The sequence below is a fragment of the Haliaeetus leucocephalus genome, unplaced genomic scaffold (genome assembly GCF_000737465.1).
Source record: "Haliaeetus leucocephalus isolate CR32 unplaced genomic scaffold, Haliaeetus_leucocephalus-4.0 Scaffold273, whole genome shotgun sequence".
In the NCBI taxonomy this organism is placed as follows: domain Eukaryota; kingdom Metazoa; phylum Chordata; class Aves; order Accipitriformes; family Accipitridae; genus Haliaeetus; species Haliaeetus leucocephalus.
In genome coordinates this window covers 10,562,912-10,577,098 of record NW_010972709.1, presented here as the reverse complement: position 1 = coordinate 10,577,098, position 14,187 = coordinate 10,562,912, and the positions used below count along the sequence as shown (strand labels likewise).

General features: G+C 38.4%; 1 protein-coding gene across 2 annotated transcripts in view; it reads left to right on the top strand.

Moving 5' to 3' along the window:
• Positions 1-4,961: 4,961 nt before the first annotated feature.
• NCOA3 (nuclear receptor coactivator 3) overlaps positions 4,962-14,187 on the top strand; it is an 86,971-nt gene continuing 77,745 nt past the window's right edge. For both annotated transcript variants that reach the window (XM_010569678.1, XM_010569677.1), the window contains exon 1: positions 4,962-5,051. The gene's annotated coding sequence lies outside the window, so the exon portion shown is untranslated. The remainder of the gene's footprint in view (positions 5,052-14,187) is intronic.

Genomic DNA, 14,187 nt, shown 5'->3' with positions numbered 1-14,187 from the left:
TGAATGATCCTATTAAGCTCTTTTTACATTAGTTTAAGATTTTAATTTATGTAAATCACAAGACTTTCAGAGCAACTGTATGTTGTATCTTGTCACAATCTAATTGTTAATTTTTATGTCAGAGGTCCTTTGCAAGTAGTCGTATGCACATCAAAATATAAAATATTACTGTGCATCTGCTTTCTTGGGAAACCAAAATTAGGTCCTCTTACTTTTAACCTTCCTTTTCTCTTAGTGAGTATGTAAGAGTTGTTTTATCTCCTGAATATTCTTTTAAAGGTAAGAGGAAGGGCATCTTTTAGGCAGTGCAGAAAAGCTTACATTACAAATCTGTACCTCTGTTCTTGAACTGTATAATAGGAATGAACAGATTGTCTTGGGTTTTAAAAGCAGAGTCACAGGAAACCTTTAGCTGATATATTTTACGTTCTCCTCTTACTGAGATTTTGAGTTGGCCACATGAAGTGGAATAGAGTGGAGACTGTATGGTGGCATAGCAATGTGGACAATAGTGTTGCTCTTGCCTGCTCCTGTTCAAGTCTACTAAAAACTGAAATCATTCAGAGCAGGTTCTAAAAATGCAGGATGTTGTCTGGGAGCTGGAGTTTTAAGCAAGTTCTGAAAAATGCTAGAATTTCTAAATGCTCAGTGTCGTTGAATGCTGTGTAACTCTCTAAATAATTAGGTTTTTTTTAATAAAATTAATTTGGATGGAGGAGGCAATGTTTCATCTATATTTATTTCTTAATGTTAAAATGGGCTGCTGCATCCACTTAAATTGAAAAGCATGTATGTACTGCCTTTTTTAAACCATCTGAATGTTGACTTTTACCACAAAAAATGTCTAGTAGTTAAAGACATGGGTAAAACAACACTAATATTGTAAACTATGAAATTTTAGATGCTTAGCTTTAAGCCTCAGTAGCTGGAACTGAGCTTATTAATTTACTGATCATGAGCAAGAGAGAAATGTTTGCAAACTAATATTGTTGTAACATTTATTTGTTACAATTATCCCCTGAAATTCTCATATTCAGTTACTCTTTCAGTGAAACCAGCAATGTACTCCAGACTACATTGATCAATGTGCGACTGATTGTAACAAATATACTGGTTTGTTTTTAATTCCCCTTAAGATGTATTTTCTTTTCAGTTAATCAACTTGTCTGTCTTTTTTCTGGTTAAACAATTAGTGTTGAAATGTGTTGTTTTTTAAAAATTCATTATGAAAAATGAATTCACATAAATATAATTTAATGATTGTATAAGATAAAATTATGGATTAGTGAAAGGTTGCTGAAAATACAAATTATTTTGCAGAGACCCTAGTTTTACATGTTTTGTTTTACACCATGGTTTACATGAGGATTTGTTGTTTAATGATAATCAATAATCCATAGCATAAGAGCCATGTTTTCAGCATATGTAAGGATCTGATTATTCACTTCATAAAATATTGCTAAAGAAAACTTTTTCAACTTAAAAAAAAAAAATTGTTCTCTAATGATGTATTTCTGATGCATCTTATCTTACTCTATAATTCTGTTTCATTTCCTTTGTTGCCATTAAAGAACCTGTTTTATTATTATGCTAAACAAGTAACTCTTGATAGTCTGGCCAGTTAGGCAGATTAGCCCCACAAACTGGATTGCTAGTCTAGGAATAAGGTATGTATGTACTTTGGTTTTATTTAAAAAAAAAAAAAATCAAAATATACTCCAGTTTTCAATGCTTTTACCCATTTCCTATCAGTGTTGGTTTTCTTTGCTTCTTATTCAATGCCGGAACAACTTTTCTCTTCAGTCCCTGTGGTGTCTATATGGTAATTTCAGGGTCTTTTGTACACCAGATATTCTTCTCAGCTCCAGTCAAACAGTCTATCACTACTGCAAACTATTAGTTAGTGTACAGAAAAAATATAAAAATAATAATACGGAATTTAAAGCAAGTTAAAATTTTTCAGTCATTAAAAAGTGCTAGTTCAGCCCCAGAAAACCTGGTGGTAATGCAACAAACCTTAGTTCTGCTTAACCTAGTTAGATAGGGAACCCCCAAATAAAGTTTCTTTATGAACATAAAAAAAAAAATCCAATACCAAAGGTCTTGGGGTGTGATTTTAGGTTTGGGGGAGCAGAGAGAGTTGTTTTCTTTTGTGTTGTCCATTTCTAATTTGGGAAGGGAAGAAGGGATGGAAAGCTACTTCCGTCCCGGAGTATTATTGGAAAATGTCATAGCCTAGAACTGGTTTTTTTTGTTTGTTTTGTTTTGTTTTTGTTTTGTTTTTTAAATGGGCACGTTGTCACTATTTCCTTGTAAAACATTTTAAAAAATAAATAAAAAAAAATACTATCAATAGATGGAATGGAAAGAAATCTAAGCTTGTGTAAAACTTTTTATAAAGAGTGCTTGTTGATCATAGTGGGGTTTTTTCTGTCTCTGAGCAGAGAACAATTAAATGGGCTGAAGAAACAGGATGTTTCTCTTGCACTAATCGTCCAAGCAGAAATTAGTCTTGGAAAGTTCAGGAGACAAATCAGTTATGTAGAGAGGTGCCCATGTGGAAGAGAAAACATTTATTGGAGAAGAATAGATGATGGAAAATGATGGCTGACTGGATTATTGTCACAATAAAAATGAATGGCAGTGTCCAAAAAGTGAGCTATTGGTCATGTTTCCTTAAGTCTGTGCTTCCATTGGCCTTTTTTTGACTGAGAAAATGTTTGGATCAGATTGGATTAAATTAGTAGGTTACATGACTTTAAGCTGAATTTATGTATGTCTCTTGTGTACATCTTTGGCCAAATATTTAATACATTTAGGCTTCTAAAGACTGCTTTAAAAGGAATATGCACCAGCAGGTGGAGCAAATAGATAAAAATGTTAAATGTTACAGTTCTACAGCTACATTGACTATGATTGGCTTTTAAGACATGTACAAAAATTTGGGGGGGGGGGGGGTCTTATTAATTTTTGTAGAGCATCACATATCAATGAAAAATGAGAGCACTTTATCACTGTATCCTTCATTATATAAAGCTAGAGCTAATTTTGAAGTTATGTGTTTATAATTGCTATAACAAAAACCAAAGGTTAAAGGGGGGGGGGGGGAAGATGCACAGTATTTGTACTCTATTGACACCTGAAGTTCTGTATCAGTCTTGAATCTAAGGTGTCATAGATGCAATGTAAGTATATAATTTGAAGACCTTATGGTCCAAATGGAAGAAATATGAATAATGTGCATTTTGCCCAAACAAAAAGAACCACAACATGATTAAAGTCCAATGTTACCACTGCCTCTCATTAACCTATTCCTCCCTCCATACTTCCTTTGGTTTTGCCCTGATAAATGGTCTGTTATAATTCATAGTCAGAGAAGAGAACAACCTCCAGAAAAAGATTACCTGGAATGGAGGAAGTGGAGTCATTAAACAGCAGACCTCACACTTTCAGGAAATGCAACAGGACCTCACTCCTCTTAAGGTACCCTAACAACATGAACTCTTTTCTGTTGTGATAACATGATAGGGAATCTGTATCTACCAGTTGGTTAAATTTGTGTTCGTAAGTACAAATGGACATTTATAATTGATACATTCTCATGTAGTATAACTGCAAAGTAAAATCTAAGGTGGAGCTTATTTTTCCAGAACTTGACATATTTGAATTTCTTCTATCTCTGGATATTTTTTGTGTGTAATGCTTGTTTCAGAAGTAGCTGGAGGCTCATATTGTACCAGTAACTTGCTCACAGAAGCCCAACACTAGTATGACCTTTTTTTTTTTTTTTTTTTTTTTGTTTGTTTTTTTAGCGGGGGGAAGGAGGGAATTACTGGAAGGTGTACTTAATGGCTTTACTTGTCTGTCCATCTTGAATACTAATTGTGGCTATGGTCCTGTAATGAGCTCTGTATGAATAGCTTGGCAGGACTTAAGTCAGTGCAGTTTCATTGTCTCACACTATAAATTTTCAAAATAAAAAGAGCATTTTTATATGGCTGCTTTATGAGTACCTAAAACTGAGGTATACAGTGTTTTCCACATACCGTGTTGTAGTCTGCAAAGTTTTAAATGCTCATTCTAAAAAAGTTTATGAAAATAGTGTTTATGCAAGCAAACTGTGGCATAGGAAGGTTATATTTTATAAGTACCCAGTCCTTCATATCCTTGCCTTGCTTTTTTACGGATGGCAAGTGAACTGTTATGAGTTAGTTTGAAAACCATCTTTGACGCATACCTGCAGTAGAGAGTAACTGAAGCTATTAAAAAAGAATGTAACTTCTATCCCGATCTGTTTGCATTTTATTAAACATTTGCTTCAATAGACTGGTTTTATTCCTTATGGAAATGGAAAAAATGGTGCTTGGTGTAGCAAATACTCCACAAACGTTATTTAGCTGCAGCTTCACCTCTGTGTTGTGATTGCGTGCTGTGTGTGGGGCCGACACCTTATTGTATCTTAATCCTTGGTGGGCATAAGACGGTCTTTATTAAGTACTGTATTGCTGTGACTCCGTGGACTACCTGCGGCTGCAGCGCTCGACACCAGGCACGCTGAGTGCAGTGCCAGCCTCGCGTTTAACCCACGGGCCTCTACGAGCGCCGTGGCTAGGCACGCTGCCGGGACGGGCCTGCCGCGGGGAGCTTCCCACGGCACCGCTTCCTCGACCCCGTTTGGGACCGCTCTTCGGGGGAGAGCGCGGGAAAGCAGCGACGATGTCGAGGAGCGGGCGCCAGGCTAAGCCGCGGCCGGCTGCCAGCCACCGGGCCGCGGCGGGAGAAACCGGGCGGGCCCCCGGGCGGTGGCTCAGAAAACCGTCGGGCCCACAGGGGTACTACAAGTACCGTGATGCCCCGCGCGGAGGGGCGTCCCATGAGCCCCCGCGCGAGGCTGTACTACAGGTCCCACAATGCCTCGCGCCGCCCTGTGGCTCCTCTCGCGGAGGCTGGTTCCTATTTAAATCTAGGTAGCGAGGAAAATGGCGGCGAGAGGCTGAGTGTGGGGGAGACGGGGAGAAGGAGACGTAGCCGAGCTTTGGCTCCTTTCCCAGGTGAGTGGGGTTTGGAGGGAGGGAGTAACGAGTGGAGGGAGGAGAGTTCTAGTCCTGGTTCCCCTGCTTCTAGCGCTGGGGTGGGACTGGGATGGGGGAGGGCGGGCTGCCCCTTGCCGGGGAAGGGAGCAGCTTGGGGCTGGCCCTGAGGGGCGGCTCTCTTCTCTCCCTCTCGCCCCCCTCCCCAATATGGTTGTGTTTCCCTGAGGGGAGGAGGCAGGGGAGCGCAGACGGGTTGTGTGTGTGAGGAGTAATCCCAGGGCTGGGGATGAGAGGATTCCCAGGGCAGCGTGTAAATGCCTTTACCTCTTTCTAACCATTGTAACTTTAGCGCCGAGTGTAGTTAGAAGGGGGGCATTCCTGAGGCAGTGGTGGGGGACTAGCGTGTGGAGCTGAAGGCTTCCCGGATCGCTCTGTGATGCATATCTAAGTAGGGTGAGTGAGTTTGGGTGGAGGTTCCTCCTGTAACAGTGAGAGCCTTGGAGTCGCTGTGGGTTTGTGTTTAGAATCGTCTGACCCTCAGTTTCTCAGCCTGAGTGAAATACCTGGGCTAGAATGGCCCTATCTGCCATTCATCTGGGTTTATCTGATACTGAGGCGATTCCAAAGACCTTGTTATCTGCATTCTCCTTCTGATCATCCTGTAGCCTCGGTAAGTTTCAGGGATGACTTCTCTTGTCTCCTTGTCTCTGGTAATAAGGAAGGGGATGAGAAATACTGCAACTAAAAGGTTGATTTTCATGCCTCTCGTGCATTTCTGCCTTGTAGCTGCAATGAAACTGTGCTGTTGAGGGATGGAGATGAGAGGTTGGTTGGTTGGGGGTTTTGGGGGTTTTTTTTGTTTGTTTGTTTGTTTTTTTCTGAGGCCACATACTGCTGTAGGTGTTAGGGATTCTGGGGTATAAATGGGGTGAATATGGGTGGGGATGTTGTCTGAGGTTGACATAATTCCCAGAGTCCTCTTTGTGTGGTTCTAAAGTTGGTTCTGTTTGTGGTTTCTGCTACTACTCTTAAGCACAGTCAGGTTTTCTTTTAAAACAGAAGCTTCCCACTTTGTCAGCTCATCCACTGAACACAATTTTAAATCGCTCTCTCTTATTCAGGCAGCATCTCCTTCCTCTTTAACCTGTTAAGAAAAAAAATAATCTGATTCTGCCTTTAAACCTTTAGATAAAAGTTAACAGAAAATATTATGTTGGATTCTACCAGGAATAACAAGAGAAAACTGAAGCAAATCTGGAGGTGTGAGAGACAGTAATGTCTAGCTATATAGTATCTATAATACAGTTAAAATGGACACTTAAAATAAGCTTAAAATTCTGTCATCACTATTGTAAAAATAAATATTTTCTTGTGAAATATTTCCAACTTGTAAGAGCTGCTACACACAAGACAAAGATGTGTGTGTTCTAAATATACATACAAGATAGCTTCATAGTAACAAACAGTATCGGAGTGAAAGCCTCAGCATAAGAGCTTGGGTTTAGAGGAAACAGACAAAATTACATTGTGGGGGGTTTTTTTGTGTATGTGTGTGTTGGGTTTTTGTTTTTTAACTAGACTGTGCATGATAACATAGTAATTGCATTTACTGTTAGCAGTTGTAATGGGCTGTTTAACTGACTGTTTTTCAAAATTTCATTCAACTCTGTTACTACTACTGTTTTGGGTTTTTTGGTGTTTTTTGTTTGTTTGTTTGGTTTGGGGTTTTTTTATTAATACCAAAGGATTTGCTGCTGTGATATGAAGATAGAGGTTGGGAGAGAGGGGAAATGATAGCAGACAGAATAAACCCAGTATTCAGCTTCAATTTAAGTACCTTTCCTGATGACAGTGTGCTGTTTCTAGTCTGCTTTTATTTGGCATATGAGTTGTGTGGGTTTTGGGTTGGTTTGTTTGGTTTTTAATTCTTCATTTGAAATTCCTGGCTTTTATTAACTTGGAAGTTTGTATTGTCTGCTTATCAGTTTTTTGCATAATATCACTGGGACTAATATATAGTTGAGACAAAATGCAGAGCAGGAAGGAGAAGGAAATCTCTTTTATGGTAGAACATTATCTTTTGATCACGGGGGTTTTTTTCATTAATAATGGACAAGAAACTACAGTAAAAATGTTGAAGATTAATTTCTATGTTACAATTGCATAGAAAAGGGTGGGTGTTTGGTTTGGTTTTGGTTTTTTTTTTCCTTTTAAAGAACCCTGAGAAAGAAAGTGTCTCTTGCTTATATTTGTCTGCAAAATCAAGCCATTGGTAGCATGTAAAATGATATTGGACACTACAGCCTGACACTGGAGGTTGCTTCAACTCCTGCATTTAAATGAGCCTCCCTCGAAGAGGTGATCTTGAATTACTGTATGATACAGGATATTCTGCATTATGTTCATGGAAGCTTTTTGATTATGAGTATTTAGAAGTATCTTAAATATTCTTCTGACTTGTTTTTATACTAAAAATGGAGGTGAGGGGGAGGGGAGGAATAGTATTCTTTATGCCAAGGATATGATAGGGTGGTGAAGAATATCTAAACCTGAATGCTGGGGCAGCATGCCTGTGTGCTTTTTTCCTCTGGCTAGATCTATTGATGTTTCTAAATGTAGCATATTAGGGAAGAAGCAATTGTGAAAGAATTTAACTGCTACTGATCTAAATCTGTTATGGAATATATTTCCACACTGATTTTATATGCTGTATTTAGTTAAGAGAAGGTACATCAAATCCTTTTTTACCCCATGTAAATGGGAGGTATACTTCAGATGGATCCTATTACTTTAATAATACTTTTAATTTAATTGGTGACTTTTATTTTTAGTCAACAGTTATCAATAAGCTGATTTTCTTTGAAGTGGAACAAAATTACCTTGCCTCCAAATTCAATCTCATGAGGGATGTTTAGTCTTTCGTGTGTGGAATTATTGTTGGTGAGGTTTTATGCTTTTAGATGTAGACACACATTTTTCTTTTATGTTGTCTAGAGCCAGCTCTATTTCTGACATTGTGCGGAGGTAAGAAAAAGGCAGTTGCTTAAGACAGCATGCTATTTAAATGAGAGGGAGAAGAGAGCAAGGGGGCCACCATTGGTTTTACTGCTCATTTTGCTTCTATCCTGGAAAGTCAGACTTGTTACTGCTGATGATAAGCTTAGGATATGGTGTAAGTTGCTTACTTCTGAGGTTGTAGCTGCTTTTGCAATATACTAGAAGAGTGGAGGTGATAAGGTCAGCTCTACAGGTATCTAACTACCTTTAAGTATTCCCTGACTTTGTGTGCTTTGTGTGTGTAGTTGGGATTTTTTGTACTTTGGTTTGGTTTTGGTTGTGTGTCCCCTCCCCCTGCCTCCCCACTTTGTCACCTTCACTGTTAAATGTGAGCCTGTTCAGGTCAGGTGTAGCTAAACTGTTTGTCAAACGTTCTTTGTTAGGTTATGGATCATTACCCTATTGGAAATCTTATTTTAAAGGTTTTCTTGCCATCAAGCTAAGTTCTTTTTTGAAGATTACAAACGTGGGTAGTGTCATGACTTGAAGTCTAAAATCATCATAACTGCAGTTTATGGATGAGATTGTTCTGGAAATCTGAAAACACTGTACAAGTTCTCCAGAAAATGTTCTAATTGTTAGGTCAGGGCAAGCAATTTTTCATCCATACACGTTTTACACATGTGGCTAAACTACATAGCAGTTTTGCCCTGATTTATCAGGTGCACCTGAGAAGGGGGGAGGAGGGACAAGAGGAAGGCTGCAGAACAATATAGCTGTTATACTGCTAGCCATAATGACTAGCACCTGCATTAGCCTTGGCTGAGTATGACATTTTGTCACAAAGCCTGAACCCTTTACTGTTTCCACACTTCCATGCATGTCGAGATGTGTCAGAGCCATGGAATGAGATAATCTAGTATCACAGGTATACCCAGAAGGCCTTTTAGAGGCACATTTTCAAGGTACGTTTGTATATGTAGTTGCATGCAATAGTCTGTACATGACTTCTGAGTTATGGAGATTTTTTTTTTCTCCTTCTGTTCTCTGCTGCATGGAAACGAGAAAATTAGTTGTCTGCTTTCTCAAAGGCAACACCGAAACAGGTTGCATGGCTAAAAATGTTATCAGTATAATGTGTTTCTCCTGGCAGTTGTAGCCTAACACTTCTCTCTCCCCTCCCAGCCCCAGCAGTGGTAGGAGAAAGACTGAGTGGAATAGGGCAGAAGGAAAAGGCAGAAGTACCTTTTATTTCCCTGGTCTCAGAGACTGTAAGGCTATTTAATGTATGGATGAAACTTGCTCTTTGGGATTTGCTCTGTTTGCCTAGAATTTCCACAGGGCTACATGTGTGGTTTTCCTCGTGAACTTTTAGGTGAGGCAGAATAGAATGAGATACCCTCTTTTTTTGTGATTCCAGCAGCTTTCTCTCAGCAAACACAAATGGTAAAAATGAAATTTTCTGGAGCATTTTATCATTAGGCCATGCAAACATGGTTTTGAATGACACTGCAAATATCAAAGAATTAAGAATGGACTGTGTTCCCTTCAACAAATACAATAGTTAGTTCTTCAATTGTTTCTAATGGAAATCTTTTCTAATGTCTTCTTTAACTTGGGTTTTACTATAGTTACAAATCCACATGGAAGAGCAGTTAGTGAATGCAGGAAAGGGAAGAAGAAATGATTCTTGGGGAAACCACCCAGACTAGGAAAAAGCAAGTCAAAATCTGTTGTCTAAAGACTGTTTACTAGTTGTTTTTGAAGAAAACAACTGGCAGATTAGGTGTTTGCCGCCTACTTTCAGTGTACCAATGTAGAATAAAGCAGATCAGCATGTGTGTTCAAAACAATTGTAAAAGACTTTCTTGAAAGCTTACCCAGTTCATTTAATGTTAAGCATTTCTTTTCAATGCTAGTGTTTGTCTGGGTCATATGTGTAACAGAACTGTAATGCAGGTAATGCAGTGCCTTTTTTTTTCCTAAGGCAACTGTAGCAAAACTGTTAATTCGTGTATTGCACTCCTTGCAAGTGTCTTAGAACACCCATTTATCTCTGTAGTTGATCACAAGCTAGACAAGACTTCAGTGTCACCGTGCTGTGTCTAGGGAAGCATCTCTCTTCCTGTTACTGAACCAAGTCAGGTATAGTTGTGATGATATTGTGTGATGCTATATTAAATTAATGTTTTCTTGGAGGTAAGAGATCACCTTTATATGACCATAGATATGTGTCATGGTTTACCTCCAGCCAGCAACTAAGCACCACGCAGCCACTTGCTCCCTCACCCCCACCCAGTGGTATGTGGGAGAGAACTGGAAAAAAAAGTAAAACTCCATGGGTTGAGATAAAGACAGTTTAAGAGAACAGAAAGGAGGAAAATAATAATGATGATAATAATAAAATGACAATAATAATAATAAAAGGATTTGAATGTGCAAAACAAGTGACGCACAATGCAATTGCTTACCACTCGCTGACAGATGCCCAGTTAGTCCCTGAGCAGCAACCCACCCCTCCCCAGTCAAGCCCCCTCAGTTTATTTACTGGGCATGATGTCACATGGTATGGAATGTTCCTTTGGCCAGTTTGGGTCAGCTGCCCTGGCTGTGTCCCCTCCCAGCTTCTTATGCCCCTCCAGCCTTCTTGCTGGCTGGGCATGAGAAGCTGAAAAATCCTTGAGTTAGTATAAACACTACTTAGCAACAACTGAAAACATCAGTGTGTTATCAACATTATTCTCATATTAAACCCAAAACATAATACTATACCAGCTACTAGGAAGAAAATTAACTCTATCCCAGCTGAAACCAGGATAATGTGCTAAATGGCCTTCTTTCTCTATACTCATCAATGGGTAAATTTGAACTGTAAAGGAAAAATATCTCTTTATGCCAGGTCATGTAGTATGCTTTTGTAAACAATTTAAACAGTATCAAATGCTTGTCATCTTTGCCTAATGAAGAGGGAGGATAAGAGCTTTAAGTCAAAGGATCTGTCATAATGCTTAATGGGGAACTTTTAAAAGTGATTATTAGTGGCTTCTCTTTACAATGAAAGCTTTGTTAAATATGTTGGCTGTATCATAACTTTACCTGAAACCACTGAGTTAAGGCATTAAAATACAAACTATGATGTCCCTTCGAGGCTTTCATAATATTAAGTCATGAGATATCAAGCCCCTGAGGAGGAGTTGCTGGAGACTTAAAAAACCAACCAACCCCCCCCCCCCCCCATACCCACAATTCTTGATTCTTTTAAAGCCAATATGGAGATTTTAAACTCTTGTTTTTCTAGAAACCTGAACTTTCATAACTGTTGTTACAAACTTGAGAATTACTGTGTGTGTATATATGTATTTTTTAAAGCTATAACTTGCTGATAATGTTCCTGATCTACCAGATGGTGCAATATTGAAATCTGTTAGCGATGGGCTGCATGGTAAAATCAAGCAGACTTTCTTATCCCATGCTTTTCTGAACTACACTGCAAAGCTGGCTCACTAGCACCAGCCACTGCAAAACTACTGTTGTAGTTCTGTTATGCGCTATTTTGGAGACTCGTCTTTTTATTAAAGACTTAAAAGAAGAAGAGCATAATCTTGGGAAGAATGTGAAAAATAGTTGAAGCGTTCCTGACGTTTCACCATGCCAAAGAATGACTAAGCAATAGAAGCTTACAGTAGTGATGTATGGTTTTTTTTTCCTTTTTGCTTATCTGAAAGCCTCTGAATTTTTGTTTTTCTAAGTCTTAAGCAGGTCTGTTATTGCACTGAGCTCTAGCTAGAGCACAAGATATGAAGTGTTGTAGCTTAATATGACTAAGCAGCTATTTCTACCTTACATCAGCAAATGAACAGTAAGGTGTAAGGGTGCTATTTTACTATTTACTTTCTATGTAAATGAGTGAAATGAAACTTTAAAAATCTTGTGACGACAAAATCTCTGGTATATGCATGAGCTGCTTTCTTTGCTTGCATAAACAGTAGTTCGCTTTTTTTTTTAGATCTGTTATTGGTCTTTTTAAAAGACTTTTAAATTATTGCTGTAGGTCTAGAAAGGAACCCTTCTAGACTGCATGGGTTTAATGTTTTGTTGTTATCTCCCATTGGCCAAATATTGATGAGCTGAGTCATTTACATATAGATAATGGTGTGAAGTCAAATCCAACTTCCAGTGCTGATTCAGCATGAAAAGTTTGGTTATAAAATCACTAATGAGCCAACTTGCTCAAAGTACATCGATCAGCTTCTTGGTGACTCTTATATAAATGATCCTGGAAATCATAAATGTCTTTCAAATGCTTTCTTTCTTAGTATGAATCTGAGGAAATTATTTTTCTGGGAAGTCTCTAATAAAATGCAATTAGTTGTTATACATGCACACCTAAGAATATAAAATATAACAATATGGTTGTGTTGCTCTACATACTTTCTTTTCTCTATGGTTACCTTGTCTAACAGAGTGCCCTGCCTCACTGAAACATCCCAAAGTGATAAAACAGGTAATAAATAGAGCAGGGAGTGGTTTGGGTGGCTTTTATTGCTGTATCTACTAATGGAAATGTTAAACAGAAGTAAGCAATTTACTTCCCCCCCCCCCCCCCCCCAAGAAAAAAAAAGCAAAATGCACGTTCTCTACTCCAGTATTTTGAGGAAACTTTTTATTATTCAGAACAGTCAATCAAGATGACAGTTTTGTGTTCTTTCTGCACCAGTCTGAACAACTAAAACCTAAAGCAAAGGTTGCATTCGCCTGTTTTTGCCTTGCACGCTCAAATCCTAATTCTAACAACTGACTGATTGCCCTATGGAGTGTATTAATGTTTTAACATTGCTGATTTTGTCAAATACCCAAGTTGTGTTTTCATCACATTCTCTGGAAGCTAGTGAGTCCCAGGAAAAGGGAAACTTCTGTGCTGCCAGCTTTTTGCTATTACATGTGTGTGAGTGGGTAGCAGCTAATGTAGTCTATTTGGATAAACTTTTTCTAAAACTTTTTAGACAGCAGTTGAGTGTGTGCACACACACAATCAGTATGTGGAAGCACTGTATTGTTTCTTGGAAGCTTATGGAAAAAGTAGTAAAGGTTCAAAAAGTGATTTTTTTCCTCTTATTCACAATGATGACTAAAATGGTTATCTGTTCTTAGCAGCTTACATCTTAAGGACATGATTTAAAACAAAAATTTGCAACTTCTTTTTTTTGCCGGTGACTTGAATAGACTTTTCAGACCTCTTCCCCTGTAACTTTTTTTTTTCCCCCCATAAAGGCTGGGCTAAAGAGGTTAGGTGGAAATAGGAAATTATGGCTTGTGTTGCACTTCCTTTTGTCCTCTGTCCATCTTTGCTGCTGCAATGAACTTAAGTAGACATAGCAGCACCTTTTGTTGTAGTACTCTCTTGGTTTTATCTTCTATGGAAACCTTTTTGATGTTCAGAGTGGAGATTTCTGGCTGAATGGACAGACCTCAGCATGTGGCCTACTAGAGGACCACAGGTAATGCTGTTAGGTGTGCATGGATTTTTAGTCCTTCTAACCAGTACTTATAAGTAAGCCAAGCAAATGATATTTTATAACTTCAGTGCTATAAGAGAGAATCCGTATGTCTTAACTACTTAAGAAGGAAGTTTAAAAACAGTTGCTCTAAGCCATACTCTGCTGTACTTCTCATTTAAGCATAGCTTTGTAGTAGCCTTTTAAACAAAAAAATCTAGAACAAATGGATTCAAGACATTTTAAAGGTATCTTATTTGGGTGTGTGCCACTTTGATGCCATGTGCTGGGGTGTGCACAGTTCTTGGTTTGTTAATAACTTATGTTTCCTTGTTTGAAAGTTTTAGTTTCCCATTCAGATCTCTGAATGGGAAATAACATTTTTAGGCAGTAATTGATAGAATCCCTTCTTAATCAGTATTTAAAGTATTTAAAGTATTTATCTAGTCGTAGATAGCTCTAAAGGCAACAAAAGCAAGAGTACTTTATCTGCAAATTGTTCTCTTGATTAAAATGGAACAAAACCAGCACCTCTGTTAAGCTAGAATGCCCATTTGATCCCCTCCTTAAGAAGAAGGCAGTCCTTTTGATCAGTGCACAGAAAACTGAAAAAAAATATCTGCACTGGCTGGTGTACCTTTGAAGACTTTTGTATTACACCT